Source organism: Pelophylax lessonae (genome assembly GCF_965119305.1).
Source record: "Pelophylax lessonae genome assembly, chromosome: 4".
Lineage (NCBI taxonomy): Eukaryota > Metazoa > Chordata > Amphibia > Anura > Ranidae > Pelophylax > Pelophylax lessonae.
The window spans coordinates 530679107-530685106 of NC_138771.1; positions in this window are offsets into that span (position 1 = coordinate 530679107).

Here is a 6000-nt window from a genome sequence, read left to right on the forward strand (position 1 = left end):
CCGGGATGACATCGCGAGATGCGACCGGAAGGGACGGAGGTCGCGGACCGGGTGACGCGGTTGATGGAAGAGGAAGAGCGTCATCGCCCGTGAGACCGGAAGACGTCAACATCATCGAGCGGGGTGTGCGCAGGCGCGTCACACCCAGAAGAGCCGCTCCGGAGGCCGGACCGGCGAAGAGGAGGCGCACCCTGCGCCGTCGCTTCTCCCCTCCGGCGGACGCCAGGCGCGCCGGGAGGGTGGGAGTTGATTCCACAAGGACTCGCGCTGTCCAGAGGCCCGCTCGGGGTAACAGATCGAGGCCGCAGGCGGCGACAGCACCGGGACCCAGCAGAACGAGGAGTCCGGAGCGGAGCTCACAGGATGGGGCAGGTGAGGAGACTTTTCTCAATCTAGACACGGCCCCTACACTTAACTCACAGCCCGCTCAGGTTACCCGGGGGGGGGGGGCAGCACTGCTTTCTCTGAGAGTGCCGTTCAGCCAGCTATTACGAGTCTACTTCAGGGTTTTCTTAACGATTTTAAAACAATCCTTGACACTCATGCTGCTGTTGTTCAGCCTTCACCTTCTCCTAGGGATGTGTGGGTTCCCCCAGTTGACGTTTTAGAAGTTAACCCCACTAGGCCGCAGAGCTTGCACTCTGAAGTGTCAAATGCTTATCTTTTGGCGAAGTCTCAGAATCTTCCTGAAACGGCCCTAAGGGAGGCAATTACTTGTGAGGTCTCTCCTTTTGGGATTTCATTTATCTGAGGCCGTCAAGGAGAGGATTTGGCAAGGCAATTTCATTGATGTCTTATCTCTTTTACCCTCAGCCAGGGATTTTGTGTCCAAAAATGATAAACGGGACGAGGATGAGAGGAGGCGTCCTATCTCCAAGTCCTTTAACAATTGGTTGCAGGGATTTTTTATTTTTTCCTCTGTACTGTGTGAAAGATTCCCTGACAAGAGCATTGGTCTTTTCAGACATGCTGATATGATACTGGAAGCCTACAAGAGTTTTGGGGGAACTTCATGGTTTCAATACGATGTGGCTTTCTGCCAGAAATTGGCGGTTCAGCCAACCATGAAGTGGGGTGTTAAGGATGTTGGCCTTTGTTTGGATCTTTTTCTTCCACAAAGGTCAATATTCTCGAGGCAGCCTTTTCCCAATCAGCAGACCCAGCCCCCTGCCACAGGTTTCCAATTTCGGAAAGGTGTATGTTTCAACTACAACGAATCTGTGTGTAGGTGGCCAGGGTCATGCAAATATAGGCATGAATGCGCCTTTTGCTCCGGGTCCCACCCCATCGCAAAATGTTTCAAAAGGCAAGGGAACCAGTCTGCAGGTGCTGTGCAAAAGGGCAGTAACCCCGGTGAAGCTCACCGCCATGCTCCCTTGGCTTCAGCGGTATCCAGACAGGGTGAAGGCCACCCTCCTAATTGAGGGTTTCCGAGATGGTTTTCCTTTGCCTAGATTTTTTGGGCATGGTTGCAAAATTGTTGAAAATTTAAAGTCAGTGTATAGCCTTGAATCCGTGGTAGCTGAAAAGGTGAGTAAAGAATTGGAATTAGGAAGGTTTGCCGGCCCTTTTGCTTACCCTCCTTTTTGTGACTTTAGGATCTCTCCGTTGGGCATTGTCCAAAAGAAGGAGCCTAATACTTACAGACTTATCCATCATTTATCGTTTCCTTTTGGGGAATCACTGAATGATGAGATTAGTCAGGATTTGGCTACTGTTCAGTATTCCTCGTTCGATGATGCTTTGGGTAAGTTACGGAAGCTTGGTAGAGGTGTCCTGATGGCCAAGACGGACATCAAAACGGCTTTTCGTTTGTTGCCAGTGCATCTGGACGCGTTTAATTCCCTGGGTTTTTTTTTCTTTGCAGGTAAGTTTTACTTTGATAGGTGCCTCCCAATGGGATGCTCACTGTCATGTTTTTATTTTGAATGTTTTGCCACCTTTTTAGAATGGGTCATCTCTGACTTTTGCGACTCTGATGCCATCGTCCACTATTTGGACGATTTTTTATTCTTAGGTAAAGCTGATTCTTCTGACTGTTTGCACCTCTTGCATAGTTTTTTCACAATGTGCAAAGAGTTTGGTATCCCTTTGGCGCATGAAAAAACGGCTTTGCCGCCTACATGCGTCCAGTTTTTGGGTATCACAATTGATTCTGCAGCAATGGAGTTCAGACTTCCCATGGAGAAAATTTCCAAACTCAAGGTATGTCTATTGAATTTGATCCGCAGACGGAAAGTATGCTTGAAAGAAATGCAATCTTTACTCGGTTTGCTGGCATTTGCTTCCAGGGTCATCCCCCAGGGAAAGCTATTTTCCAGGAAACTGTATGCAGCTATATCGGGCCTTAAATCGCCCAATTCACATATTCGATTGACTACTGAGATCAGGGAAGATATGTTGGTGTGGTTTCAATTTCTAGTGGATTTCAACGGCAGAAATATTTGGCAGGAAGAATTCGTCCTGGACAAAGATTTCTGTCTTTTTACAGATTCGGCGGGTTCAGTTGGCTTTGCAGCTATCTGGCGCACACATTGGTGCGCAGATCGTTGGTGTCAGCGTTGGATACAGTTGGGGTACACGCGCAATAGTGTGTTGCTCGAGCTGTTTCCCATAGTTTTCGCGCTGGAGATCTGGGGTGAAAACTTTCGGAACAAGCGACTAATGGTTAGGATGGATAACAGGGGGGTTCTTTTTGCGATCAATTGCTTGTCATCCAAGTCCCCCCCCCTGTTATCGCTTTATTGCGATATTTGGTATCTAAGTGTTTGTCATTGAACATTTGGATTAAGGCGACTTTCGTCCCTGGCAGAGATAATGTATTGGCGGATGCTTTGTCTCGCTTGCAGATGGAGCGCTTTTTCGCATTGTTCCCGGAAGCAGACGAAGTGAGCTGGCAGTACCCGGCCCATCTGTGGAGCATTGTTTAGATTTAGTCGCAAAAAATATTATTGTTCGTTCTTTGGCTCCATCGACCATGGCGGGATATCAATCAGCGTGGTCACTTTGGCTATCGCACCTGCAACTTTTGGGCGAACCCACAGGTCAATTTTCTGAGAATTTGGTGTTGTCTTTTTTAAATTCTTTATTTCATAAAAAATATGCTTGGACACACGTCAACAAGATTCTAGCAGGCGTGTCCTTCTTTTTTGTTAAATTGAAAAATTTTCCTTCCTGTCTATCGTTTTTTACGGTACGCCAAGCGTTAAAAGGTTATCGTAGAACCACCTTTCACGCGGATTCTAGGAAACCTATCACTATTTCAATTTTGACTAAGCTATGCGCAGTTACGGTTTCGGTCTGTTATTCAGTTTATGAGTCGGTCCTTTTTAAGGCGGCTTTTTCATTGATGTTCTTTGCGGCGCTGAGAATTTCCGAACTAGTGCCCTCGGGTAGATTGCAGAATTCGGGTCTTTTCTTTTCTGACGTGGTTTTATCGGCCGGGATCTGCAGTATTTTGATTCGATTCTCTAAGACGGATCAGCTGGGCGTTGGGAAGCGTATTCATTTACATAGGTTCCGGGAATCGGCAATTTGTCCGGTTCACCTATTGAATGAGTTCTTGTCAATCCGCTCAGCTGGATCCGATTTTTTGTTTAATCATAAGAATGGTAGGCCATTGACTGGCTATCAGTTTAATGCGGTTTTTAAGAAATGCTTGCTAAATTTGGACCTTGATAAAGAGAGGCTTACGTCTCATTCATTTCGAATCGGTGCCGCTACAGAAGCTGCAAGGTTGGGATTGGATGAGCAGTTACTTAAGAAGCTGGGTAGATGGAAGTCGGGGGCTTTTCAGTCGTATATCCATCCTGATTCTGTCTGTTAATGTTTTTAGGACGCAGACTGAACACTTGGATCATCGGACACTCTTTTGTGCACTGGGCTCGTGCACGAGCCAGGAGAAGATCGTATGGGGAAAGTATTGGCTTGAATCCTGTTTACTTTAATGTCCAGTGGTTTAGTAAAAGAGGGATGCTGTGGTCCGAGTTCCGCCCTGAAGTGTTTAGGTTGTTGCAGTTTCTGCCCCCCCCCCCCCCAGATGTACTAGTCGTTCATCTCGGGGGAAATGACGTGGGTAGGGCAAAAACGCTTGATCTCATTTTTGCGATTCGGGATGATTTACAGCTGCTGAAATTGTCTTACCCACGCATGACGGTTGTTTTTTCTGAGATAATTCCCAGGCTTGCCTGGTTCAAGCATTGTTTTTTGAAGCCGCTTGAAAGAATCCGGAAACGGGTAAACAGGGCTTTAGAAAAGCTGCTGCGCAGGGCGGGAGTTCTATCTTTCAGGCATAGGGAATTAGAGGGAGGTACCAAGGGTCTATACCGTTTTGATGACACCCATCTGTCGGACATAGGTCTGGACATCTTTAATGCTAATCTGGGGACCTGCATAGAAGAGGCCGCGCGTTGGGGGCGTGCCAGGCGGGCGTAAGCCGCCTGCCTTTTGGATGAATTATTTTTGATATTTAATTCTGCTAATGACAACCTGGGTCGTGCTGACCGGGTTTGTTTTGCTATTTATGATGTTATTAAAGTTTTTGAATTTTATTGTTGTTAAATAATAAACGGCCGCGGCCTCTTTTATTCCAAATTTTTAAAAAATTGGTGGTGTCATTTATTTATATAGTTAAGTAATGTAAAGCTAGACTAATCCTGCCTACTGCCCCATAAAAAGAAAAGGGGCTCAATAGCCCATTTTGTTTATGGGGCAGTGGCAGGTAAGGGTTAATATACAGTCAGGATAGATGCAGACTTAGTTGTTAGGCAGTTTTCGCCTGTCAGCTATTAGTTTAAGCTGATTGGTTAATAGTTGTAACAGTAGCTGCCCGAGTAACTGGGGAGAATAAGCCCCTTACCTGTTTTATCCTGTTTTTCCCGCTGGGAGGTCAGGATTTTGATTGGTCAAGGGGTCTCCAGCTAAGCCATTTAAGGGGTCCCCTCACGGACGGATTCTCCACATCGTCTGCACAGAAGAAGAAAGAAGATACCTCAGCGGTTTCCCTCCCCCCCCTCCCCTTTTTATTTGTCGCGGTCAGTTTATTATTTTAGGGTCACCTTCGCTCTTTACGAAGGGGGACGTTCTATGTTTATGTAAGTTTGGATAAATTATTTTTGATATTTAATTCTGCTAATGACAACCTGGGTCGTGCTGACCGGGTTTGTTTTGCTATTTATGATGTTATTAAAGTTTAAAGAGTTTTTGAATTTTATTGTTGTTAAATAATAAACGGCTGCGGCCTCTTTTATTCCAAAATTTTAAAAAATTGGTGGTGTCATTTATTTATATAGTTAAGTAATGTTAAGCTAGACTAATCCTGCCTACTGCCCCATACAAAGTTCTACATATAGATCACATACCTCCCAACTTTCTGAGATGGGAATGAGGGACACCTATTAGCAAAAGTATGCATGCATAGGCAGGGCTTTTTTTCTAAGAGAAAAGGTGCAGGAACTCACCCCCCCCCCCCAGGTCACGCCCCTACCGCCCCCTAGGATCGCCCCCTTTAGAGTACAGGGAACCAAGTATAATTTGGGGGCTATACAAGTTATTTGTATGGAATTTAAATCAAAAGCAATGCAGTCAAATGTGCAAAAAACTAGAAAAAGATAGAAGTCCTCCCAACTTTTGAATAGTTGATCTGGAGTATCCTACTATTCCCTTCTCACATCTACAAACCCCTGGATTGATTATTGACTGAGCCAAGAAGTAAAGTGATAAACTGTGAATGTAATGGTTCCTAATGGTAACCCGGCGCGACCCGAAAGTGTACAATTCAGCAGTCCTCAAGGGGGCAGTGCTACAAAAGTTTTACATAGACTCCCCTTTGACAAAGTTGGAAATTACAAAAAGCTTTAGGGCGTGACCATACGGCAACCGAAACTGATCAGCAGTGACAGACGGACTGCTCCGAGAGGACGCCACACCACCGTGGAGAGGAGACCCCCGGGTGTCTGTCAGTTAATCTGCAATCTTGCAAATCATGCTGTTTAAGATTCA